A 13,296-nucleotide genomic window follows, 5' to 3' on the forward strand; every position below is an offset into this window, starting at 1 on the left:
AATTAATTTAATATGCAATACAATACAAATTAACAAATAGAGAGAAAAAAAAGTTATGAATGAAAAGGAGCAGAAAGAAATATCAATTTATAATGCTGTAGCTAGAAGATTCGGGGCCCCCTGAAAAAATATTGATGTGGGCCCCCACCCGGCAACGAAAAAAAATGACAGTACCCGCCCAACAGCAGTAGATGGTACTTTTCCCACGAAAATAAATCGAGCAGCAAAATGACAATAGGCTACATTAAACTGTTGTAAGGAATGTCTTGATTGACTGGGATACTGGGATACAGCATCTCTTCTGGCCTCCCTCTCCTTCTTGTCATGGCGTTTCTGGTACCCTGATTTATGTTTTCATTTCATTTTCAATCAGTCAGTCAGTTTCCAACTCTTCCACCAAGTTCATCTCTAACTCGAACACTGATTGGTCCTATTCACAAGCTAGGGTGGGACTTACGATTTATTGGATGCGTCAGATGTTTGTCACTGACTGAATAATTAATAAATAAACCATTTTTAGGGAGCAGTGAAGAGCAGATATTTGGAAAACTTCTTTCATCAAAGTGCATGTTTCTGTGGTTTTCATTAAAATCTCCGGCATACAACTAATATAAATATTAGAATTATTCACAGAACAGGGGCCTATAGAGTATAACTGCCAGAGTTTGTGGGGCCCCCTGGGCACTGAGGGCCCCTATAATTGTCACCACCTTTCACCCCACTAGCATCGGCCCTGATTATAATATCTGCCCCCTATTTACAGAAAAACAAAAAAACTGTTTAATTCATAGAAGCTATATCACAGCCACTTTTCAGTTTTTCTAACATAACACACAATGAGTTGCAGATTATTCTGCAGTTGTATATTTCATCATAATGTTTTTTACTCTCTTTAAATACATTAATAAATGTAAATTTCACACATTAAATTTCTGTGCATAAATAGACTTCAATGAATCCAGTCACAGCATGGTTATTTGTGTAGTCATGAAGTTGTCATGAACAGTTCATAAAATTATATTTTAAATTGACCAGACTGATGTTTTAACCTTACAATACTACCTTTGTAAATGTTTTACCAGTTGGAAGGAGATGGCAGCTAATCAAAATGAGCTACTGCCATGACTAAGTGGAGTCATCAAGGGACTCTACATTTTAATAACACCTCTAAATTAAGGCATTAGCTAGGAATCGCTGTAGAAAATAAACTGAAAACATGGTGTTGTAACATGGCGGCTTCCATGAAAAGGTTGGTTTCTTAGGATGAAACTCTGAAATCTACACAGGGAATGTGTAGATTTCAGAGTTTCATCCTAAGATTAAGAAAATGCAATGGTTAGTATTTTCCAGCGATTATACACCAATGACAACATATTTCTGAATACTATATTCCCTTTTGGCTAATTGCTTACTCTAAATATTACACATTTTAACCTTTAATAACCTTAAATAAAATTTAATAAGAACAACGTTTCTCGCGGCTTTTACTGCTGTGAAGGTATGTTACAGACAAATCTGTAATGCTGTATTAAACCCAGGTATTCTCTCATACTGTGCACATATTTTGCAATAAAGGAATTACAGTAGTAATAGTAGGGTAAATAATGTATAATATTTTAAACTAAATTTCTTTAACTGTATGAGATACATGATATTTGTAAGAAATTATCTTTTTTTCCCCAAAAAAACACCATTAATAAAAGAGTCCTAGTAAAATTTACCTTTTGGAGAAATCATGTTTTTTCATTGTGAATGGTTTGATATATAATTTTTTATTGCTGCATTTCTGATCAATAAGATATACACCTCCTTATTAGCTCACCATATATATCTTGCTGGTGCTAAAATTAAAATTCTAATAGCTGTAGTAAACCATCCATCCATTATCTATACCCGCTTATTCCTAATTAGGGACACGGGATCTGCTGGAGCCTATCCCAGCTCTCTTTGGGTGAAAGGCAGGGGGGACAGGTCACCAGTCCATCACAGGGCCACATAGAGACAAACAACCTCACACACTCACACTCACTCCTATGGGCAATTTAGAATCACCAATCAACCTAACATACATGTTTTTGAACTGTGGGAGTAGACCCATACAAGCACGGGGAGAACATGCAAACTCCACACAGAAAGGTTTCTGGCAAGTTGCGAACCCTGGCCCTTCTTGCTGTGAGGCAACAGTGCTAACCACTAAGCCCCTGTGCTGCCCCAGTAAAGCATCTGGAATAATTTAATTACTAAATTGAATTCATTAAAGGGACTAAGGTGTTGAAATAGGTGGAATTAAGATTAAGATTTCTCTGGCCTGTCAAATTAGTGCCACTGTTCATGATCCCAGGCTTGCCCTGGTGTTCATGTTTAAGAAAAAATATATATTTTAGTGAAAAACTTAGAACTTAAAAAAATAGTAACTATGAGGCACAGCTTAATACAAACAACAGTTAGTGCTAAAATCTAATAAACTTTTGAACTTATGGCTGTTCGTGCAAACAGGAAACCCCTGCCTCAAGTGTAGCCACAACAGTTGTGCAAGATGGCACGAAACATCAAAGCACCTGGCCCAAAGCACAAACCATGGAAATAATATGATATCTTTGTGCAAGGTGATACTAGCCACCCCAGCCTCATCCTGTCAACAGGCAGGTGGGCCTCATCTCCAAGCTTGCATAGCCTAACGGTTGCTATAGAACAAGCGCTGACATTTAACAATTATAACCAAGATGGGGTTGTGGTCTGACCTTTCAGACCTGTTGGTTAGCTTAGGTATGACACTGAGGGTCAGTACCTGCCAAAGCGTTAGTTACTCGCTTGTTATTTTAAATACGTGCTGTGCACTTTTAAAATACGAGGAATAGTGGAGCACAGCACATACTTCTTCAGAAAGGGCCCAGTAAAGCAGGAACAAAAACCCTATAAAAACTTTGGTCTTTTAGAGCTTGAGGTCTTTTTCTTCAGCCCTGCTGCAGGCCATGCAGGTGTCCATCTCCTGCTAAGATTCACCCAGAAGAAAGATTGATCTGCAAGACTTAAAGGGACAATTTGCAGAATTGGCTAGAAATCATTAGATTTTGGAAAACTTTGTAGATTTCAGCGTTTTCTGTTGTTATCTTGGGAAAAAAAGTGGATTTGGAATACTGCTTTTATCTTGTCTTTTCTTCCAAGGTTGTGGTGGTGGTCTGGTGGTCTGCCAAGGAAGAGTGAGGTCCTGATCTAGGGGGAGAATAATCTCCTGAAAGAAGGACTATAATAAATAGACTTAATTCCTTAAATAAAGTTATGATTAGGGTGGAAAACGAAGAAGGTAATAGAATTTAAGTTTACTTTTGAATTAAATGCGGATTGACAGGGAAATAAAGGCAAAAGAGCCCAGAATAACTTACAGCGAATTAAGCTAGAGTTAAACGAAGACCTAATTCAATCAAAATAAGTTGATTTAGCTAGTTCACCAGGGTTTCATGCAATTCTTAAAGGTTAAAAATCCCACTTTAGAATCTCAAAAAGGCCTAGCTGAAGCTTGGAGTCAGGTTAACGTTTCCTAAAAAGCTGTTGATACAAAGTAGGAGTTTACACTGTTATATCCTTGAGAACATTTTAAGTTTAAACTCAATTTGTGGTCAGAGAAATGGCATTGATTATGCATCAGTAACAAAGCTCTAGAAGAACTAAAAAAATAAAACAGTCCTAGATCTTAGGACATGTTAAAATAGCAACCTAAAAAGAAAATGATCTCTGATATATAGTTTGTAGTGTTTTGACCTTAAAGAAAATAAAAGCAAATAAGTCTCTGTTTGCCACATATTAATTAAACCATAAACATGGCTTATAATGAAGGTACAATTATCCTGCTTACCCACTACAATTAGCCATCAAGCATCAACTGACACTTCATGCTCTAACACACTGCCATTAAATTTAAGTAAAAGAAGATACAATACTTAAGGAACCAAATGGCAGCATAACAAAGCACTATAAACAAATGAGTCAATAAGGAACAGAAGCATATGAACAACACTGAAGAAAGTGTTGACTGTAATTTACTTTTATAATAGGTAGTAGCTAAACATTAAGATAAACCCATACTGAAATTTCTGTTGAGCACTTTCTTTACCCTTTGTTGGAAGAGCTAATACTGACGGGTTTCAACCTTCATCAGTCAGTCATCACTATTAATCTTCTTCCCATTGATGATGACAGATGAGGTCAGAGTTTGTGTGTGTGTGGGGGGGGGGTTCGCCCGCAATGCTGAGGGCTTTATGGGTGAGATGGGTGCTGTAATTGTCCTGGAGGAAGAGGAGACAATCATGTCTGCTGTTCTCACTATACGTTGGAGGGTCATGCAGTAGGATGCGGTGCAGGCGCCGTACCACACAGTGATGGAGCTGGTCAGGATACTCTCGATGGTGCCTCTGTAGAAGGTGCACATGATGGGGGTCGGGGCTCTGTGACTCTTCTCAGTTTGCGTTGGAAGTAGAGATACTGCTATGCCTTCTTGGCCAGTGATAGATTGTTAGATTGTTGTCTCTGCACTACACAGCCAGTTAGCTCACCTTACTCCTGTAGTTTGTTCCATCTCTGTTGCTGATGAGACTCACCTCAGTTGTGTCATCCACAAACTTAATGAAGAGGTTGGAGCTGTGCGCCAGTTTGCAGTCATGGGTCAGCAGAGTGAAGAGGAGGGAGCTAAGCACACATCCTGGGGGGCCCCTGTGTTTGGTGTGATCATGCTGGATGTGTTACTGCCAACCTGTACTGCCTGTGGTCTCTTTCAGTCAGGAAGTCCAACAGCCAATTCCACAGCAACAGCGACAGTATTCTCCAATATGAGTGTCCACATGAGTGAGAGCTGTGTGGATAGTGGTGGAAATGGGATCATCGGTGGTTGCACCAATACACAAACTGGAAGGGGTCCGGGGGAGGACAGATTTGATGTGATGCATGACTAGCGGTTCGAAGCACTTCATGAGGATGGGAGTAAGTGGAACTGGACGGTAGTCATTGAAGCAGGAAGGAGAAGACTACTTTGGGACCGTAATGATGGTGGTGGCTTTGAAGCATGTGCCACTTGAGCTACTCTCACGTGGCACGAGAGATGGGAGGAGTGGCACCACTGAAGAACCTTAGATTGTAGAAGGTTAGTCACATATAAGTGGTCAGGTGGACAAGCAGAGGGAGCAGAAGCATGAGCAGATAAAACCTAATTTTCTATGTTGCAGAGATTGAGGTTGGCAGGATGAAAGTTGGCTTCTGAGTCTTATTCAGGTGGCTCAAACTGGCAGGACAAGGCGTCAGCCTGGTAGTTGCGGGTTCCGGGTCTGTATGAAAGAGTGAAGTAGAGTCTGGTGAAGAAAAATGCCCACAGGTCTTGTGTGGAGTTTAGTCTTTTAGCAGATTTTAGGTTTTCAAGGTTCTTGTGATCTGTTAACCACTCCCTCCAGCCAATGGTGCCACTCCTCCAGTGCCAACTTCACCATAGCTCTCTGTCCCCAATGTCATAAATGTGTTCCACAGAGGACAGTCGACGAGAGAAGGCACAAGGGCCTTATTGTCGATCTCGCCTCGTTGAGAGAGCACCACACCCACTCCCAAACTCGAAGCATTTACCTCTACTATAAACTGTCAAGATGGGTCGGCAGGGTTAGAATCGGGGCTGAGGTGAACCTGTTCTTCAGTTGATCAAAGGCCTTCTGAGCTTCTGGTGACCATTGAAACCAGATTCTGGAAGAGGTGCATTGGTGGAGGGCACTGGCGATGGTGCTATAATGCCAGATAAAACTGCAAACCGAGAAAGTGTTTGAGACTTTTCGATTATCTGCGGTTGGCCCTTCCCTTACTGCTTCAACCTTGGAGGGGTCCATTGTTGTCTGCCCAGCAGACAGGACCTGAGGAACAAAACTGTTGAGTAGTGGAATTCACATTTTTTGGCCTTGACGTAGAGCTGATTCTGGAGTAGTCTATCAATACCTTACTCACGTGGTCTCAGATTTGAAGAATATCAGATTGTCGTCCAGATAAAGAATGGATGAGCCCTGCAGCCAATGCAGCCAATGCCTCGTAGAGGGAATTTTTGCGTGGCCTCTCTCTTGGAGGCAGAAAGTGAATACCACGAGGGGGAGTTGTACTCAGGAGAAGATCAATGGCACAATCATATGGCTGATGTGGAAGTAGCCCTCATCTTGTTAAAAACCTCCTGTCAAGTATTCCTCTGGAACACATGACAGATCCACTCTCATGTTGATCAGGGGTCCAGAGAAGACAGAGGTAGAGGCACGGAGACATGAATTGTGACATGATTGGGTCCAGCCAATTATTTTTCCGGTTTTTCAGTCCAGATGAGGATTGTGTTTCTGAAGCCAGGTGGCGCAAAGAACTGTAGCTGAGGGGAATAAATGACATGAAGTGATGATTTCTTGGTGGTTATCTATGGTCATTTTAATTGGTTTAGTGCATCTAGAACAGGGGTGAATTATGTGGTTGTTGAGAGCGGTTACCTGGATGGGCGACTGCAGGGGTGCCAGGTGGAGTCCAAGATTCTTTGCCAGCTGTTCATTAATGAATTCTGTGCTCCGGAATCAATGAAGGCAGGAAGAGAATGGTTCTGGTTAGGGAGATGAAACACAACAGAGGTTAATGGTCAGGGATTGACAGATTTTATCATAGCTGGACGTGGGTTGTTGCTGAGCTTTTCCTTTTTTTGGACATGTTGCAGCACAGTATCCTGGGGTTCCACAATATAGACACACATTTTCCCAGAATCGACGGCTCTTTTCCTCAGTTGTAAGATGCATTCTTCCTATCTGCAGTCGTTCAGGTGATATGGATTGGGGCATGACGGTTGGTCTAGACTGATGCATTGAAGAGCAGATGGCTGAGTTGAAGTTTTCTGGTGGTGGTGGAGTGTGAGGGAATAGGTCTGGTTGTTAACAATCTCACTTATTCTTCTCTGATGCAATGATCTATGCTGTTAGCTGTCAATAAGCTCATTGAAAGTCTTAGGCTGTTCCAGAGTGGTAAACTCATCCTTAAGTTTTCCAAAGAGACCAGCATAAAACATATCAAAAAATGCATACCAATTCCGATCACATCATGCTGCAAGAGTTCAGAATTTGATAGCGTATTCTGCCACTGACCTGCCTTGAGTTAGCTGGGTGATCTTTAATGCTGCCTCCTTTTTAGGCTTACATGGATCAAATGTTCTAGTTAATTCTTCAGAAAACTTGTCAAAAGGCATACACGTTGGTGATTCGCAGGCCCATTCTGCAGCTGTCCTCTGTCTCTAGATGGTCCATGAGGAGGGACATAAAGGCAACTTTGGAGAGTTCATCTGGGAAGCTGGACAACTGGAGCTTGTAAACATTGAAGTAAAAATGACTTGCAGTGAACTGGATTGGCTGAATAACGTTCTGGGAGGCAGACTGATGCTTCATGAGAATGGACTGGGGTGAGGGCTGACAGAGTAGGAACTAGATCAGGAGTTGAAGTAGGTGAACTGGATTGAGAGGAGGTAAAACAAGTAAACGAATTAGTTAACTTATCTACTGTGGTATGAAGGGAAATGAATTTATTCTCAGAAGGCACCAGGGCTCCCTTGACTTAAGCCTCCCAATCTCACCTGTACTGTGAGTTCATGTTGTTAGCCAGAAAGTACTGTGAGAGTTTAGCTTTTTAAAGATTTGAGCTCAAAAGATACGAACAGGCAAGATTGGTTCAGTCTGTTTATTCTGAGAAAGCTGAAGGTGGGCTGAGGGAGAGCAGGAGACTGGAGCAGCAATAAGATCTGGTGATTGGAATGTTTTGGTTTAAATGGGTGTGTCAGTGCAGGAGAGCTAGAGCAGGGGGGCATGATCCTGCTGGTTTTCCAACTATCCCTGCCCTTTCAGTTTCTGATTGGGTGAACACATCTGCTCCAGGTAATCAGCAGTGGGTAGGGCAGGATATTTGGAAAACAAGCAGGACTGTGGCCCTCAAGGACTGGGGTTGGTGACCCCTGGGCTAGAGAGAAGCAGGTGTGCAGGTGAGTAGGCAATATGGACACTGAGTTGTAATCCTGGATATGCAGGTGAGTTGGCAAGATGACGGAAGAGTTGTAGTCCTTGATGTGCAGTTGATGTGGTGAGACATCTGAAGAGATCGGAGCAGACAGAGGAGTGAAGCAGAGTAGTTTAATGGCAGTGATCAAACAGTGAATCACAGTAATAATATCCAATGTCCGATGTCCAGTATCCTTTATCCAATATCCAGTATGGAGGGTCCAACTGTACAGGCAACAAGGTCAGGGAAATTAACGGAAAGACTTACGATACTGACAAGGGGAGGCTGGTTCAAGGTTAGATTCAGGTCAAATGATCCAATTCTGGGTTCAGGTTTCGATCATGGTAATGATGGGTAAATGGTATCGAATCTTCTGAGCTTGTGTCACTCTTCCTCAAGAAGAGTGATTTGAAACAAACACTGTGTCAGAGCTTGTATCAAAACACAACTGTCAAGTGACTGTTGATGTCTGAAGCTTGAAAGTCATTGCTGTTTCACTTTGTGCTTCATTGGTTCAAAATGTTGTGAAACTTTTTATTAGCTCAGTGTTTCAATATGTTTTATTGGGTCAGAGCATTTCAGTGCATTTCCTTGGCTTGACAGCTTCTTTCTACATAAGATGTATCAATATTACTCAAAAATGCTGGGTTGTGAGGAGAGAGAGATTTGGAGAGCATTGGTAAGTTTGATGATTTGTGCCTATTTTGATGGCAACTACAATACAATACAAGTCCCTGAATGACTGATAAACCATTATCTTCAAAGGTTTTCTGACTAAAACACTAAATAAAAATAAAGATGTTTCTGTGTTCATCCAAACACCATAATCAGTTGCAAAGCTGCAGCAGGAAACAACTATGGTCTTATTGTTTGTATAGACTTTTTAACAAAATCATTAGCAGATTAAAACGACCACACAGTTTTTATTGAAACTTTTATTGCTGACATGGGATTGAAACGATTGTCAGTGCTTCAGTCATGCACTTGAGAGGTTGCTATGGCTTCACTTGGCCACCAGATGTCACTGTTCTTAGACTGAAGCCTTGAAGCTTTGAATATTTTTCAAAACAATTAGAAGGAAAGCCTCAGCTCTATATGAGGCTTCACCTGCCCATCACCAGAACCTTTCATTCTTCAGTCTACATAACCTGAAGAGTTGGATCGTTTACAAATTTTCTTAAATGAAGCAGATTTTGATCTACTGCATGGGTGTGTGATATTTTAGCTATTTGATGCTTCTTTGGTCAATAAGTTAAAAATATCTTTTAATTTATGAATGAAGTTACAAAATATTTTGACACACCAACCTCTTGCCCAAACTGTTATTTAACCTTCAAGCTTTTGTGCACATCTATGATATGAACACTGCAGCCTTGACTGTTGCACTCAAAATTGCACTTGATGTTGGTAGTGGCTGAGTTCTGAGGTGAGTAGCTGAACATCCGGGTAAGCGAATCACTTTTGTCTTGCAGGCGTGTCGTGTTGTATGTGTTGTGTGGTTCGTCTGCAGACTGGCGGCAGACTAGCTGTAGTTTGGCACACCTGGGAACCGGCTAGACTTTGAACGGTTCACTGGCTGCTGCATTCCGGTGCTGGTCGGGTACCTTTCTGTTTTGACCGGTGTTTGTTGCTATTTCCTGACTTAGCGCTCGTTGGCCTACCGGTTAGCTTAGCTAGCTAGTTAGCTTGCTAACATGGCCTCTCCCTCTCTCTCTTTCTTGCTCGGTGTGCCACATGTTTAGTTATTCCTCTGCCTCCTTTAGCGATAATGATACCTGTATTAAGTGTAAGGTTCTGTTAGCCTTGGAGGCGAGGATCACTGATTTGGAAGCGCGGCTCCGCACCTTCGAACAAAAGCCAGCTAGCCTAGCCCCGTTAGCTGGTGTGGAGCCACCGAGCTCAGGGTCTGTTAGCGGTCCAAGGGCAGCTCCGGAGCAGCCCGGAGAATTAGCCTGGGTGACGGTCCGAAGGAAACATACTCCTAAGCAGAAGCCCACGGCTCATCACCTGCCTGTTCATGTTTCTAATAGATTTTCCCCGCTCAGCGACACACCCGCTGAGAAACCGACTCTGATAATTGGCGATTCCATAGTCAGGAACGTGAAGCTAGAGACACCAGCGACCATAGTCAAATGTTTCCTGGGGCCAGAGCGGGCGACATCGAGTCAAATCTGAAGCTGCTGGCTAAGGCTAATCGTAAATATGGGAAAATTGTTATTCACGTCGGCAGCAATGACACCCGATTACGCCAATCGGAGGTCACTAAAATTAATGTTGAGTCGGTGTGTAACTTTGCTAAATTAATGTCGGACTCCGTAGTTTTCTCTGGACCCCTCCCCAATCTGACCAGCGATGACATGTTTAGCCGCATGTCGTCGTTCCGTCGCTGGCTGTCTAGGTGGTGTCCAGCAAACGATGTGGGCTTCATAGACAATTGGGCCACTTTCTGGGGAAAACCCGGTCTGATAGCGAGAGATGGCATCCATCCCACTTTGAATGGTGCAGCTCTCATCTCTAGAAATTTGGCCGAGTTTCTTAGCCGACCTAAAGCCTGACAATCCAGGGTGGGGACCGGGATGCAGAGACTCAGTCTAAAACGCTTCTCTGCAGTTTCCTTAGAGCCGCCGCCCCCTTCAAACCACATAGAGACTGTGTCTGCCCCTCGAACATATAAATCAAATCAGAAGTTAACAGAAGAGGAGTTATTCATAAAAACTTAATAAAAATTAAGACCACTACTCTTATTGAACAGAAAAACAGAACTGTCAAATGTGGATTATTAAATATTAGGTCCCTTTCTTCTAAATCTCTGTTAGTAAATGATTTGATAACTGATCACCAAATTGACCTACTTTATCTTACTGAAACCTGGTTACAGCAGGATGAATATGTCAGTCTGAATGAATCAACCCCCCTCAGTCATAAAAATTATCATGTTCCTCGAAGCACAGGTCGAGGTGGAGGAGTAGCTGCAATCTTCCAGTCAAACTTATTATTAAACTTTCATCCTCAGAACAATTATAACTCATTTGAGAGCCTCACTCTTAGTCTCTCACATACAAACTGGAAAACACAAAAACCAGTTCTACTTGTCATTTTGTACCGTCCACCTGTTCCTTACTCAGAGTTTTTAACTGAATTCCCTGACTTCCTGTCTGATTTAGTGCTTAGATCAGATAAAGTCATTATAGTGAGAGATTTTAACATTCATGTAGATGTTGAAAATAACAGCCTCAGCATTGCATTTAATTCTATATTAGATTCAATTGGTTTCATTCAAAACGTTAATAAACCCACCCACTGTTTTAATCACACCCTTGATCTTGTTCTGACCTATGGCATCGAAATTGAACATCTAATAATTTTTCCCCCAAATCCTGTTTTGTCAGATCATTCTTTAATAACTTTCAATTCAATTCAATTCAATTTTATTTGTATAGCGCCAAATCACAATACAAATCATCTCAAGGCACTTTACAAAAACTAAAACTAAAAACCCAACTTTCGAATTTAAAATGATGGATCATGCAGCGTCTGGAAGAAAATTCCACTACAGCAGATGTTTATCCGACAACGCTGTTAATTAATTTAAGAAAATGATTCCATCTTTATTTGCATCTATGCCAAGTATAAACATAGTGGAGGGCAGCTGCCTCAATCCTACTCCCTACCAAATTGATCATGTTGTTGACAGCGCTGTAACCTCACTGCGTGAAACGCTTGATTCTGTAGCCCCTCTGAAAAAGAAGTTAGTGAATCAGAGAACACTTACCCCATGGTATAATTTACATATTTGTACCTTAAAGCAGGCATCACGAAGGCTGGAAAGGAAGTGGCGTTCCACAAACTTAGAGGAAATTTTTCTAGCCTGGAAAAACAGTCTATTAACATATAAAAAGCTCTCCGTAAAGCCAGAACTGCATACTATTCATCACTAATAGAGGAAAATAACAACAATCCCAGGTTCCTTTTCAGCACTGTAGCCAGGCTGACAAAACATCACAGCTCTGTTCAGCCCAGTGTTCCCTTAGCTCTCAGCAGTGATGAATTTATGAGTTTCTTTACAAATAAAATCACAACTATTAGAGATAAAATTCAGCAGATGCTTCCTATACCTGCAATAAATGAATCTTCTACTACAGTAGCTCTTGAATCATCTGTAGGAGCTCAGTTATGTTTAGACTGCTTCTCTCCCATAGATCTCTCTGAATTTACCTCAGTAGTTGCTTCATCGAAATCATCAACGTGTCTCTTAGACCCCATCCCGACTAGACTGCTTAAAGACACCCTGCCATTAATGAACTTATCTTTATTAGACTTGTTTATCTCTAGTATCAGGCTACGTACCACAGGCCTTTAAGACTGCAGTAATCAAACCTTTACTCAAAAAGCCTAGTCTTGATCCAGGAGTCTTGGCTAATTATAGACCAACATCCAACCTGCCATTTATTTCTAAAATCCTAGAAAAAGCTGTTGCTAAGCAGCTATCAGACCACTTACACAGGAATGAACTATTTGAAGATTTTCAATCAGGATTTAGAGCACATCATAGTACAGAAACAGCACTGTTAAAAGTTACCAATGATCTTTTCTTAGCCTCAGTTAATGGACTTGTTTCTATACTTGTCCTCCTAGACCTTATTGCTGCATTCGACACCATTGACCACAACATCTTATTACAGAGACTGGAGCATGTAACTGGTATCAGAGGAACAGCATTAAAATGGTTCCAATCCTATTTATCGGACAGATTCCAGTTCGTCCATGTCCATGATGAACCTTCCACACGAACAAAACTTAGTTATGGAGTTCCACAAGGCTCTGTGCTAGGACCGATTCTGTTCACCCTGTACATGCTTCCTTTAGGCTATGTCATTAGGAAGCACTCTATTAATCCGCTATGCAGATGACACACAGTTGTATCTATCTATCAAACCTGTTAACACAAACCAGTTAACCATTCTTCAGGCGTGTCTAACTGACATAAAGGCCTGGATGACCAGTAACTTTCTAGTTTTAAATTCAAAGAGAAAACAGAGGTTATTGTATTTGGGCCTAAAAGCCTCAGAAACAGCTTTTCTAACAATATAGCTACTTTAGATTGCATAGCCCTGGCCTCCAGCACTACTGTGAAAAACCTTGGAGTTATTTTTGACCAGGACATGTCTTTTAACTCACACATAAAACAAATCTCTAGAACTTCCTTCTTTTACCTGCATAACATTGCCAAAATTAGGAACATCCTGTCTCAAAATGATTCAGAAA

The 13,296-nt window shown here is 41.4% G+C and overlaps 1 protein-coding gene across 1 annotated transcript in view; it reads right to left on the reverse strand.

The window, feature by feature from the left end:
* The window catches only part of prr12b (proline rich 12b), a 99,646-nt gene that overhangs the window by 981 nt on the left and 85,369 nt on the right, over positions 1-13,296 (reverse strand). The window lies entirely within an intron of this gene.

The sequence above is a fragment of the Mastacembelus armatus genome, chromosome 8, assembly GCF_900324485.2.
Source record: "Mastacembelus armatus chromosome 8, fMasArm1.2, whole genome shotgun sequence".
NCBI classification, from domain to species: domain Eukaryota; kingdom Metazoa; phylum Chordata; class Actinopteri; order Synbranchiformes; family Mastacembelidae; genus Mastacembelus; species Mastacembelus armatus.